Source organism: Pieris napi, chromosome 16 (genome assembly GCF_905475465.1).
Source record: "Pieris napi chromosome 16, ilPieNapi1.2, whole genome shotgun sequence".
Classification (NCBI taxonomy): Eukaryota; Metazoa; Arthropoda; class Insecta; order Lepidoptera; family Pieridae; genus Pieris; species Pieris napi.
Genome location: NC_062249.1, coordinates 11840157 through 11854848, shown reverse-complemented (window position 1 = coordinate 11854848; position 14692 = coordinate 11840157). Strand labels below are relative to the sequence as shown.

The 14692-nt window shown below is 35.2% G+C and overlaps 1 protein-coding gene across 2 annotated transcripts in view; it reads left to right on the top strand.

Moving 5' to 3' along the window:
- Positions 1–14692, top strand: part of LOC125057297 — a 95567-nt gene that overhangs the window by 18064 nt on the left and 62811 nt on the right. The window lies entirely within an intron of this gene.

The window sequence follows — 14692 nt, the reverse complement described above, 5'->3', positions numbered from 1 at the left end:
ACTTTCATTTTGTTGCATGACATTGTAATTACCTTTTACCGTTTTTTGTTGTTTCTTTTTATACATTTAATATTACAGTTGCTTTCATACATTTGCTATAACATTATTTGATGTAATTATTTGCAATTTCACAGCGTTGTTTGGCTCAATCCCCTGTGCACCGATGGCCTTTTTAGTTCTATGTACAATTAACATTTGTTCTTATGCAGCAGGAAATATCGTGATAACAACGACGTGCCATAGACCCAAAAAAGGTAACAGTGTGTATCGTGCCTTAGAAACCTGATCACCTATTAGAAACCTTTTGGGTCTGGGCCTCACATTTTTTTAATTGTTTCGTGATCATTTGTTATTTTTTTGCAGAGATCAATGTAATTAAAAATTAGCGGAATTATTTTATACCTTATATTTGATTTTATAGGTTAAAAATACGATTTGCAGTTTATAGAGTAGAAATTTTACTGGCAACTTTAGATTCGGTAAGATTTATATATGAATATTAATTTCTACATGATGGTTAACATATGTTAATTATAAAGAAAACACTTTTTTACCGGATTGAAGTTATGTATTATATAATATATATAAACTTATAATTATTTTACATATTTAATAAAAAATTCCGACGTTTCGTGCGCGAAACAATCCGAGAAAATAGAGGACACCGTGAGTCATTTCTGCCAAAACTCTCCATCTTTCAGTCGATATCAACTCCGGGGATATAAATACAGATAATACAACTTTTTCTGCTGCTGTGATGCTGATATTCAACACCTTTTGTCTTCAGTCACCGCACTTCAGACCACGCACGCTGTATGTTTATAATAATACATAACTTCAATCCGGTAAAAAAGTGTTTTCTTTAAATATGTAAAAGTTATGTTAATAAAAGACAATACATGTTAATTTTATTAAAACCGGGTTCTTCGGTAAAGCTACTAAATAAACTTAAAGCCTTAAACAATATTTAGTTCTACGTATGATGTGTCTACGGGTAAATAATTATTAAGCGTACTAAAACACTTTTATATACTATTTAGATCCAAATTTGTGGGTTTTATGATCAGTGGACAACGGTCTTGGACTAGAAATACTGTTGACCAATCACAATCAAACGAAATGCAATGTCCAATAAAAATAGTACAGACATCGTTTAGGTAAATCTAAGTAACATTCTCACAAAAGTTGACGAGAAATAAAGTCAATCCCGATAGGCATATTTGCATAATAGGAAAGGATTTATCCCTAGGTTTGTGCACAAATATCTACGCATAATGGAGTATTTGTACAATCGCTGGAAAATTGAATTCTAGTTTGCTGGAGGCTCGATTGAGCTGAAGGTATTTTTACATATTATTTTTGGGAATGTTCCGTTGCGCTGTCATTTTTAGCTACAAATGCGTGCAACTAATCTAAGCAACAATAAGATATTTCTGTGTGCAAGTTTAATAGTTATTTGTTTAAGAAAATTTGAAAAAGAGTGGCGGAGAGGTTATTGCCAGTTCTTCTCTTCCGTTTACGCGCTTGATTTGAGAACTGGCAGTATATGTAAAATTAGAAGCATTTAATATATATTTCTTTTAGACGATCATAAATGTACATTTTGTTATAATATGAATAATTGATTTTGACTTTGACTGTTCACTTTTAAAAACATTGTGAGGTCTACAAGTCAAAGGTAAAAGTTTGCGCTAAGTTTTGACTCAATAATAAATAATATTTAAATAACACTTCTTCAACTTATAAACCCAATCTATTACACTATTAAATATCACCACGTCTTAGTATCGAGGCTTGCCCTATCACTGTTAACTATGAGAACCTGTGAAACATCAACCTGTGAAGACCACTTGCCGTAGACCAAAAATATGATCAATCGAATCGAAAAAAAACTTTTGCAGAACATTAAACAACGGAAAGTTGCGCACCTGAGCCACGTGTTGCGCCATGACCGCTACCACCTCCTTCAATTAATTATAATGGGTAAAATTCAGGGTAAGCGTGTTGGTAGTAGGAAGAAATCATGGCTTCGCAACGTTAGAGAATGGACAGGTATTGCAACTGCGGAAGAGTTGCTGCATCTGGCACAGGACAAGACACGCTTCAAGATACTGACGGCCAACCTCCAGTAATGGAGAGGCACTCAAAGAAGAAGAAGAAGAAATGATCAATCGATAATATACATACTATTCCTAAACAGTATGTGTAGTAATTAAGTAACCCTTAATAATAACATATATTAAGTATGTTTATTTCCAATCTTTACCATTGATCGGAGCCACCGTGATGGGGTAACGGGTAAAAAAACCAACATTCAAATATCTCCATGGCTATCTTTCTCCATTCGTTTCCTGCTAACGCTTCTGTTTCTTCTTTTTTTATGTAATAGGAGGCAAACGGGCAAGAGGCTCACCTGATGTTAAGTGATACCGCCGCCGTGGACACTCACATTCCCAGAAGGCTCGCAAGTGCGTTGTCGGCCTTTCAAGAATTGGTACGCTCTTTTCTTGTAGGAACCTAAGTCGAATTGGTTCGGAAATACTTCAGTGGGCAGCTGGTTCCACATAGTGCTGGTGGTGAAGTTCTATCCACCGTTTTTAGAGTGACCTTTTCTCCTCCCTTGGTCGTTTCCGATATAGTTGTCTTCAAAGTCCACCTGTGCATCTTGCTACATGCCCGGTTCATCCACTTCTGTTGAAGGGCATAATCTATACATACATCTATAGTATCCCAACTATAACACTATATATACCACAACCACACTAAAATATAATAGAATGTTATATATTTGAATGTGAAAATCTAACTTTTCGAACTAAAATTGTACAATGATACAACTAGTGAATTTTCAGTAGTGCAAATTTAATCCAGAGAGTTTCGACAGCTGAATACTAATGACTGTCGCTAATTAGTCAGTCCTTTTCAATACGTTCACTATCAAATAAGATCAGGTTCCCGTGTAAATTGGTCGTCCATTCATCGATTGGATGTATCACATTCGCATAGAACTATTATACTGAAAACGTTGAATAATTATTTATAGTGAATAAAGCATCTATACGTATCGCTACATGAATATTCAATTTATATAATTATGAAGCGTGGTTGATGAATTTAAAAGTGATAATATTTTTGATAAAATTAGGTAAACTCAACTTCATTAAATGGATAGTTGGGATTGGCAATATGGTATCTCCATCACTAGGTCAATTTTGCTGTGTATAGTAGAAATCAATATCAGTTTTTGTAAAAATATCGTATTTCTAAAAATGTTAAACAAAACATGTAGCAGGTAACTTAGAATGCTGTCTTTATGACTTGATAATTTTTGCATTCTACAGCCACGATGGAGGCATTTAAAAATAAATCCATTAGTTATTTTTAAATGACCGCTTTGTCAGTCATATGACCCAGGACTGAAATGAAAACATTGCCTACGCTCAGAATTCCATTATTATTTTCAACTTTTCTCAACATAATTTAACTTTGAGAACATTCGAGAGGCTTCGCTTGGATTTATGAGCCTCTCGCACAATTCTCGCAAATTGTTGTTCATTCACTACAAAATGGTATCTTAACATGCTATTTTAGTTAATCTATTTTGTCTGTTTAATATTAATATGGTATTACTGAAGTTTTATTTTATTGAGAAGCATACTCTGACATCTAACGCGTATTAGATAAAATACGCGCATGCGCTTCTTACATTATTATCATTTATTTCATATATTGTGTATCTTATGTATTTTATTATATTCCATTTTTGCTTTTTTTAGACAGAGGAGAAAGAAGATATGTATGTATGTTTTGAGAATAGATAAAAAAATATTCACTCATTAAGTACGCTAAAAAGCCGTATCAGGCCATGTCTTCCAAAATTATTTTTGACCAGAAGCTTGTATTAGCTGGCACATTTCCTTTATGTTATTAAGATCAAAAATATGGCAATTTAAATAGTTATAAAATTTGGACTAAAGATAGATTAATGCTTGATACCAGGGCTGTTATGTGAAAGGACACTGTTGAGTTGTTAAAGGTAAAAATTATGGAATAATATATGTGAACATATCAACACCTTTGAAGTCAATTTAAAATTGCAATACCCACATTAAAACGATTATCAACAATTAAACTCTAAAAATCATATTAACAAACGCAATTTTATTTCAAATTTTCGGATAAAATAAATGTTATAAAGCTAATATATTTCTGAACTTTCAATATAAAAACATTTCCATTTCAGTAAATGTCGATCAAACTCTCACATTAATGAAACATTTTATTAATACAAAGTTCATGATTTGTGTTTAACTTTGGTTACATTGTTCGGCTACTGTATCGATTTATTGATATTACTCAAACTAGGGATTCAAATGTCAAATATATTATCATAGAATTAGTTGGAATCTATTATTCAAGCTTAGAATTTACTGTTAATGTATTCCAATGTATATTAAACCGAATAGTGTTATCCCAAAAGCATCATAGCCTGAGGTCGTGTGTTTAATAGCCAATAGATTTTTATTCGCAATAAACTCATGCTGTGGAAGAAAATCGACGACATTCTATCTGTGCAATGTAAATCTCCCCGGCTGAATATCTCAATAGCCAAGTTTTCTTAATACTTTAAAATTATCAATGAAACTGACGCAAATACGGTAGTAGTAGAAAGTTTTTTTTTTCATAATCAGTTTCATTATTCATTATTGAATTTAAATTAAATGTTATAATTAAATGTTACTGCTTTATAATTTTTGATTACATAATGATAAAGCAATAACATTTCTGTAACTTATCTCTTAACGTTCACGACTTTACGTTGGACCTTAATTTAAATATATCCTGTGTAATATGTCTATGTCAACTCAAGTCGCTTAACCCCATGGCATGAGCATGGGACAGGTACGTTTCTACTTCATTTATCATTCAGCCAACCAATCCAAAACAATTATTGACTAACGGATACCCTGTCCGACCTTGTCAATATATACCTACACTATACCTTCTATGAAACGCTTAGTTGTAATAAAAAAGAAGTAACAATAAACAAAGATTCTAGTACTAAAGTTGCCTTAGGTAGTCTTGAAAACCTCCGAACAATATCACCGCTTATAAAATAAATCAGTGGCGCTACAACCTTTTTAGGTTTGGCCTCAGTTTTCTGAATATGTTTCATAATTATTTGTCAATCTTTGACTTGAATATGTTTCATAATTATTTGTCAATAGGTAAGGAGGTGATCCTGATCAGCTTCCTGTGCCTGACAGACGCTGTCGAATTTTGGATCTAAGGAACCCGCCTCGTGCCTCACGATAGTTTCCTTCACCGGGCGAGCAAATGATAAATGCGCACATAGAAAGAAAGTCCATTGGTTCAAACCAATGACCTCAGGGATGCGAATCACACGCTGTAGCCACTAGGCAAACAGCTCATAACTCAGTCACAGTCAGCTTATAAGTCAGGCAAAAGATGGCCCAATATAATATTATTTCAAACATTCATTGATAACTTACTATTTAGGTAGATATTTCATGAACAACTCGAAAAACAACCAGTCGTTGCTGTTTTTATTTTATAAGAACACTCAACATTTTTGTATTATAACAAAATCATTTAATTGCCAGAGCAATTAATAAAAACCAGAGCTAAGAGCTATATAAAAACGTATTTAAATTCTAATGAAATATGCAAATCTGGGTCCGCGTTAACGAGAAAAGTGATTAACTATTGCAAACTGCACTTTTAACGACACATTGTTTATACGTCACCCGCACACACATCACATACACTGTTATTTGAACACTCTTTATATAAAAAATATCGTTATAGAGAATACCAGATATAGTGTATTTTGAAATATGTTTGGAGAATACTAAATTAGTAAGGTCTCAAAATTCACTACCCTAATACACTTCACTTGTGGTTGAATGCGCATATATATGATACAAGATGACCCGGCGAACGTTTGTTTTGCCATGTATGTTATTTCTAGCAAACATTTTTTTAGTTCAATAACGTTCGCCATGTATATTATTTCTAGGAAAAATTTTTTTAGTTCAATAAAAATAACTATCTACAATAATAAAAAAATAGGGGTTGATCGTTGAGGGGTGAAAATTACGGGTTGTATGTATTTTTGTATGCTGTACAAAAAAATTGGGATGGACACCCCTTATCAATTAGGGGTTTGCATAACAATTTCACAAGAATCGGTCGAGCCGTTTCGGAGGAGAATGGGAGCGAACATTGTGACACGAGAATTTTATATACATATTAGATATAAGAAATATTAAAAGTTATTTCTAAAACGGATAACTTCTGAACAGGAGAAAACAATTCATCCAATTACGAAAATTTACTTTAAAAAAAGGAACCGAAAATTATAGTTTAGGTTAAAAAAAAGGCTTTTATGGCAACTACAATTCAGGATAATAAATGTATTTCCATATTAGAATTATTTCTATTACTTTCTGTAACTGGCACAAAATGGTATATATACGATTTTGCAAAGGTATTAACTACAAATGATTACCTATGTAAGGATTACCTTTGAATTGTATCACTATCTAAACTAGATTTTGACTAAGATTATCCTTATAGAGCCGGAATCTTTCTAAATACTTATTCTGAATTAGGAGAGTACGAAATTACAAGAAACTAATCTCCCACCTCCTGATTTTAATTTTTATTTATAGTTAATTCGTCGTTTTCATATTTTCTTAAAACAGGCCAGGCCTTTCAATTAGACTCGTTTTATATTAGACATGGTAATAGCAGTATTTTAATGTTTAAAGAACTTTATTTCTCATTACAAAAAGAATGTATTTTATTTACATGAGAAACTTAATATGTACCTATATACGAACGAAATACACGTCGCCATCAGCCGTCCCAATTTTAGTCTACTAGGCTCATTCTGATATGTAAATTTTATGCCCTTTTGAATTGGGTAAACGCGCTAATATTACGAATTTTAGAGGGTAATTGATTAAATAATTGCACACCCTCATACTTAATAGACTTCTTCAAATAATTTGAGATAAGCAGACTCGCTCGACAAGAATTGCGTGTGTATTTGATTTTTTTAAATGATAAGCTACTATGGAGAGTGATTAAAATTTTTTTAAATTAAGATACATTTGCTCAGATTGTATTAGTCTGTGTTAAAAATATAATTATATATTTTAAGGTAAATAAGGCAAATTCTAAATGAAGTACCAAATCTATTGATCCGAACCACCTGTTGCAAGAAAGCCTATAAATTAGGATCATGATACTGACGTATAATAAATCTTATCCAACAATATACCGCAAGATTAATGTATCACAGTATATGAAGGGTCTAATCCTCAGATTATTGTACTCGTTTCGATGTTTGGAACTCATGAGAACTCCAAGGGTCTGATTCAATTCTTTATTCGTAACTAAAGAAGGCCTGAGGGGTTGGAGTAATTTTCTACGCGGTCAAATTCTACTCAGATGACAATGTTGTCTTTACAAATAGAAAGAGTGCTGTGAATAATACAACCCTAATAAGTTGTTCGTAGGTATTATTTATTTAATGATAAGTAATCTTACAGCTAACATACATATTATAAAACAAAACACTTTGGCAATACTGCCCTGCGATTCTGTAACTCACTTCACGAACTCACACAGCGGTTTTCGCATCGGCGGTCGCTCTCAAATCAGTCGTGAAGCAGTCATTTTATGATTTGGCATTCTGATAAACAATAAACTACAAGCTCCCACCTTTTCAGAATGCCAAATCATATAATAAAATAGCGTTGCCAGCCTTTTAAGAATTGTTTTTTTTTAAATCAGTGGGAAAACTGGCAGGAGGCTCACCTGGTGTTAAGTGATACCGGCCATGGACACACATTGCCAGAGGGCTCGCGAATGCGTTGCCGGCCTTTTAAGAAATGGTACGCTCTCTTCTTGAAGGAGCCTAGTTGAATTGGTTCGGAAATACTTCAGTGCCTTAAGAAACGCTCAGTTGTGGAACTACGGACGTCGAGGTTATACGGATGGTATTTTGTATTTTGCCTTGACGTCCGATGATGCAACTCAGCTGCAGGTATTAGTCCGAACAACTCCTCTGAACACTCTCCATGGTAATTCAAAGGGTATAAATTCTTTAGTAATAATTACAAAATTTAATGAATAAGTTGAATTGCAATAAAAATTTCGTACCATTTATAAATGAATTCCAAATTTAATCTCTAATGGATTAAAATGGAGATTAAGTGGCTAAAAGATTAATCCCAGTTGATAACTCTGTAAAAGGCTTTGACGGAATTGGAAAGGCGCTGATTGTGGTCCTTATTTAAATTTTACGATTTTTATTAACAAAGCCTTATTTATAAAAAACTAAACTATTTTAATTGCACTCTTTTAACTTAAAAACTGTCTCTTCTTATTTCAATTACAATAATCTCTTACCAATAACGTTTTTATTAAATTTGATTATTTTAGAATTGAATACTATTCATGAATGACACTGTATGTACACTTACTTTCCTAAAAAATGAACCCAAAACAGATACACAAAAAAAAACTAAAGCCAAGATTTAGAGTTGGAAGTGCTCCTGATTTTTATAGGTGTTAAATATAAACTAAACAATTGGCGATACGTATTGAATTGTAAGGCCTAAACGCGCTATTTCCTTTAAACGTAGCTTAACGGAAATTGAAAACTCTTTACCAATTGTTCGCAGATACACAATAGGGCTAGAACACACTGCAATGCAATTGAAAACATCTGTTTTGTTTCTTAAATTACTCCTTATTCAGTAATTTATATGAAACTAGCGGACCCAAAAAACATTGTCCTACATGATATTTCAAGCGACAAGGATATTAAACAAAATATGAAAGTAATGACTGCAGCGCCATCTGCCGGGCTGCCGCATTCTAAACCATCCGTTTTTTATAGGAGTTCAGTAAAATACACTACAAAACTGGCCTTTTATTTAGGTTTTTGTTACTGATAAGTGATAACATTAGAGTTTAAAATAGTTAATTATGTTATTCCAATCATACAGATAATTTTTTAACAAGATTAAAACACTATTTGGGAGTATAAATTAATTTTAAAATGTACAGACTTGGACTTCAATATTGTGTTTACAGTGTGTGTGCGTTAAAAAGGAGTAAATTACAAGGATACGAAAGGGAATCCTTGAGTGGTTTGGCCATGGAGAACGGATGAATGAATAATTAACAAGTATGAACTAGCGTACTGTGGAATCGACTCCCGGTGGGGGTCTTCCCTCAGAGATACGGCCTCCACATATTCAAAAATCAAGTGTACTCCTCCCTCAAAGGCCGGCAACGCACCCACTAAAAATGGGTGTCTATTTTGGACACCCTTTTTGGACGTCCCGCAAGCTCGTTTGCCCCCTATTATATATAAAAAATTACATACACCGCAACGGTGGATTGTGAAGTCGGATTGGATACGCCATGTCGTAAATACCTGGACCAAATCCAGGAGGTACAAGGGACAAGTTAAAAGTTCCCATACCCAACGAGTATGAATGGTGAATATCATGAAATTGGATGAAGCTATAAAGGTATGTCAGGACCGTAGCAAGGAGATCCGTGGTCTCAGCCTACCCCTTGGGGAAAAAGACGTGATAATATTAATAAAGTTATCTCCATTAAAGAACTTTAATATATATCATTAAATAAAATGTATTACATCCGATTATAATTATCTTGTGTTTTAATGGAGTCTTCGGTGAAGTCACAGGAATAAAATCACCGAGAGAAAAAATCCCGCTAATAACATTGACAAAGCAAACTTGCCTTTTAAATACGTTAAGAACAAGCGAACATCTCAAAATAGAACCATTTTCCCTCTTCAGTCTAACATAATATAAATAGCTCTGATAATATCAAAGGTTATTTTAATGTTAAGGCAATTAATTATCTGCTTATTAATATCTCTGTATCTCACTAATTGATTGGATAAGGTTTTTAGTCATACTTGCGTTTCATTAGTTATTTCGCTCCATAACATGTATGTTGCCAATTATAGATAGTATCACAAAATTCTTTTTTAACACTATGTTAATGCACTATGGACTTTATTATGAGATATAATTGTGAAATAAGCAAGTTAAAATTACGATAAAGTCTATTAAAGAATTATCTTAATGCGTTTTTAGCCTATATTTTTTTAAGTAAATAAAAGACCTTTTTGAACAGATATACTTGGTCTAGGACGGCCAACGTAAAACGAAAGCGCAATCTACGACGCATTCCGTGTCTTTGTGATTGGTCAGCAGTATCTGCCGGCCGAAAAAGCCGGCGTAAAAAACTCTCGGTACTCTTTTAAAATAGCAAATCATAATGCATTGTAATATGCAAATCTCATATAAATATAATGAGATATCGGGCCAATCGTTTCGTGGTAGATGTAACATCAGGTAGACTGTCGATATAACTACTTCTACGCTGTCAGTGACTACCATGAGATTTATATAATTATTAACACTAACGTACGAAATCTCTACAGTAAAAAAATTTGGGAAACAGTCTTCGGCGCTGGTTACGTTACGCAAACTTTTTTTTTTTTTTTTTAATTATTAATCATACAATCAGTCTTTGCGACTATAAGTAGATACGTTGAGAGCTTTTTGACGTGTTAGGCGCTACTCCCAGCGGAGCCTGCCTATTCTTATTTAAACTCAGTCTGTTGGGTTGTCCTGATCAAAAATGTCTCGCCGCTTTTTTAGTCGTCGAGTAGTTTCTGGTATAGTTAGCTGTCCTGCTAGCTGATTGGGGTGCTTTTGAAGTCTTAGTTTGTAGTTATACCCATGTGTGATTATTTCCTCTTTTACCATGGGCATATTAAGAAATTCATGGACTTCTGTAGTTTTGAGAAACCATGGGGTGTTTGATATTTGCTTGAGTATGTAATTTTGAGCTCTTTGTATTATTATTATATTTGAGGCACTAGCAGATCCCCAAAGCTGTATTCCGTATGTCCATATGGGTTTGAGAATGGTTTTGTACAAGAGCGGATAGTTTTGAATTTCGTCCCATTAGCCAGTAGAGACCCTTGTATTTGTGGTTAATTTCGTCTCGCTTTGTTTGAATATGTTTTTTCCAGGTGAGTCTGCGGTCTAAATGCATTCCTAAATATTTGACTGTGTTTTGATGTGGTAATTGGGTGCCATTTAGAGTGACAGGGGGGCAGTCTTCCTTTCGGAGCGTGAAAGTGACGTGCACCGATTTGGACACACTAACTGCAATTCTCCATTTTGCCAACCAGTCTTCTACCTTATTTAAGCCATTTTGTAGAATTTTAGAGGCTAGAATGGGACTTCTGTTGGAGGTAAGTAGAGCCGTGTCATCAGCGAAGGTGGCGATAGTAATCTCTGGGCTCTGTGGTAGGTCGTATGTATACAGTGTGTACAGGACGGGTCCGAGGACTGAGCCCTGTGGCACACCTGCGCAAATTTCGTAAAAACCGGATGTGCTGGCACCTTCTTTAACTTAAAATAGTCTGTTAGACAGGTATGATTGTAAAATCCTATAGAATGTGTGTGGCAATAAGGATTTTATTTTAAACAAAAGACCCTTATGCCATACTTTGTCAAAGGCTTGTTGTACGTCTAGAAATGCAGATGAGCAGTATTCTCTCCTCTCGAGGGAGTTTCTTATTTTTCTACATACTCTGTGGACTTGTTCTGTTGTGGCATGTTCTTGCCTAAAGCCAAACTGATGATCTGGTATTATATGCTTTTCTTTTATTATGTCTAGCATTCTGTGTAGTAGCGATTTTTCAAATAATTTGGACATTATAGGCAGCAGACTAATGGGTCTATATGAAGTGATTTCGTGAATCGGTTTTCCAGGTTTGTGGATCATAGTCACTTGTGATACCTTCCATAAGTCTGGGTAGTACCCAGCTCTTAGGATTGCATTAAACAGCATTGTAAGGTACACTATCACTTTGCGTGGTGATTCTTCAAGGACCTTTTTGTCTATTAAGTCATAGCCCGGCGCTTTATTATTGTCCATAGATTTGATATTGCGATTAATTTCCCGTGGTCTCACTAGTTTTAATGGTAGATCAAGTTGCAGGTCTTGGTCAATGATTAGTTCGATATCCAATTCATCTACATTAGGCCTGGGGTCATTCGGTTTGAATACATGACTGAGATGATTGGCAAAAACTTCAGCTTTTCTCGTTCCGTTCTAATCCACTGCCCGTTCTGCGTTCGTAGTGGTGGCTTTTGGTGTAGTGGTCGAGCTAGGTTTTTGTAGGCTCTCCAGAGCGAGTAATCGGTTGCTTTTGTTGATGTCAATCCTTCGAGGTGTTTACTCAAGGCTGCTTCGTTAGCTTCGGATATTAGGGATTTTAAATCACGTATCGCTTTATTAAGCGCCGTTTTGTCATATGTCAGTCTACTAGTGTGCCATATTCGACGTAGCCTTCGTTTTTCTAATATTTTTTGTCGTATGGTGTCCGAGTAGGTCTTACTCTGTGGCAGACGAGCAGTGATTTCGGGCGTGGACATCCAGCAGCTTTCTTGGATCACTTCGGTTAGTAAGCGAGTTGCGTGATCAATGTCTGCTTCACTTTTTAAGGCAATTTTTAGGTCTAGTCTGTCATGGACCAGTTCTCGATATGAGTTCCAATCAGTTCGTTTATTGTACAATTTAAGGCTGTGTTCTTTGCTCAAGGCAGTTATTCCAATAGTCAATATAACTGGAACATGGTTTGTACTCGAGTCTAAACAAGTTTGTATTTGGTAAGAAAGTCTAGACAGGCCTTTCATGACGAAAAAGTCTATGACGTCCGGAAGCCTGTTTGAGTCAGTCGGCCAGTTGGTCGGGTCCGTCGTTGAAATCACTGTCAGATTGTTGTTATCTATACTTTTCTTAAGCTCTCTGCCTCTTGTTGTCGTTAGCCTAGAGGCCCAATGAACATGCTTGGCATTCCAATCACCTCCTGCTATGAATCGCTGCCCCAGTGATATAAAAAGCTCTTCAAAATGTTCTTCTTTTATAGTGTGCTTGGGGGGGCAATAGATGGCGGATACATTAAACGTACCGTTTCTATCTATAACTGCAACCGTTGTAGCTTGTATGTAGGGTTTCTGAAACTGTGGTTGTTCATAATGTTTGATGTTTGATCTTATAATTATAGCTGCTCCTGCATGTGCAGTTCCGTCGGGATGGTTTGTAGCATAAATATTAAAATTACGTAATTTGACTCTGTTATTTTCTGTAAGGTGAGATTCAGACACTAATAATATGTCTATGTTGTGTGTGTGTAGTAGTACTTCTACTTCTTCTAGATTAGGCAATAGCCCATCTGGGTTCCAGGTAGCTATCTTTAGGGAAGTCATTTGGACATTTTCGTGACTAATGTTGTAATTAAATTGATTAAAGTGCTCATTTGTTGTAAGATATGATCAAACTTTTCAGCTTGTTTGACTAACATTTCTTCAATTGTAGGTTTTGGTGTATTATAAGTATTCTGGTTAGATCCTATCGCATCGGCGTAGCTTGATCGATAATTTCCATGGTTAGGTATTTCTTTGTTCCTAGATAAGTGTTGTGGTTGTGATAGTGACTGGGAGTTTTTGTCACCAATAGGTTTATTATTTTCTAACTGTGGTAGTGTGTTCATCTCAGGTGCCATCTGTTTAGAGCTGCGTTGTCGTTCCGGATTATTATTATTTATCCTTGATGCGCGGGTATACTGCCTTTTAGATTTTCTCGATAGGATTTCTACATATACTTCACAGCCTTTTAAGTTGGCTGGATGGGCACCGAGGCACAAGGCGCATTTTGCTGGAGTACTTCGATCAGGCTTTGGACAGTCTGCTGTTCTATGTGCTTGCGCGCATTTCACGCAGCGATAGGGCCTCATACAGTAATTTTTAGAGTGACCATATTGCTGACATCTTTGGCATTGGACTATGGAGTTCCTTTTACGTGGTTCCTCTATAACGACCGATTGGTGGTTTATGTACTTTATACCTTTTATCTCTTTGTTGCTCGGACTTTGTTCTAGGGTTGCAAAAAATGTAGATGTAGGTTTCTTTTCAGGTCCATACTTTGCATTTATTATTTCTCCTATCACTACGTTTCCCGTGTCTTCCAGTGCTTCTTTTATTTTAAGGATAGGAGTTGAATAATGTAGGTTTTTGATAACCACTCTATACGGTTTTTTGTCTTTCCTGTTAAATGTATGTCCGATCAGTCTTTTTTCACGGATAAGGTCTATTATGTTTTTGTAAACCTCCACGTTGGCGCAATTTATGCGCAGCTGGTTTTGGTTTATTATTTTGTAGACGAAGTCGGTTTTGTTTACGGCACACTCCAGGAGTTCGGTAAGTTTGGCTAGGTCTTCAATACCATATAGGATTATAGGCGGAGGTTTAGATATCTTTTTAGTTTGTTCTACATCATTATTTGCTTCCTGATCTACTGGAAGGGCGCTGAATTGATTGGAAACTGGTATCCTATCTGGAGATGGTGAGGAAACTTTTTTCCTTTTGGCGTTCCTTAGTGTCGGTGCTCTCTGCCAGTTAGGAGGATTCTGTTTGTCTATGTAAATGTCTTTAGAATTTGTCTGCACTCTATTCAATAGAGCTGTCGGGCTTTGGATGTTAACATCTGCTACTGAACTTAGAGATGAGCTTCTTGGTCGAGCCAGAAATAGGCT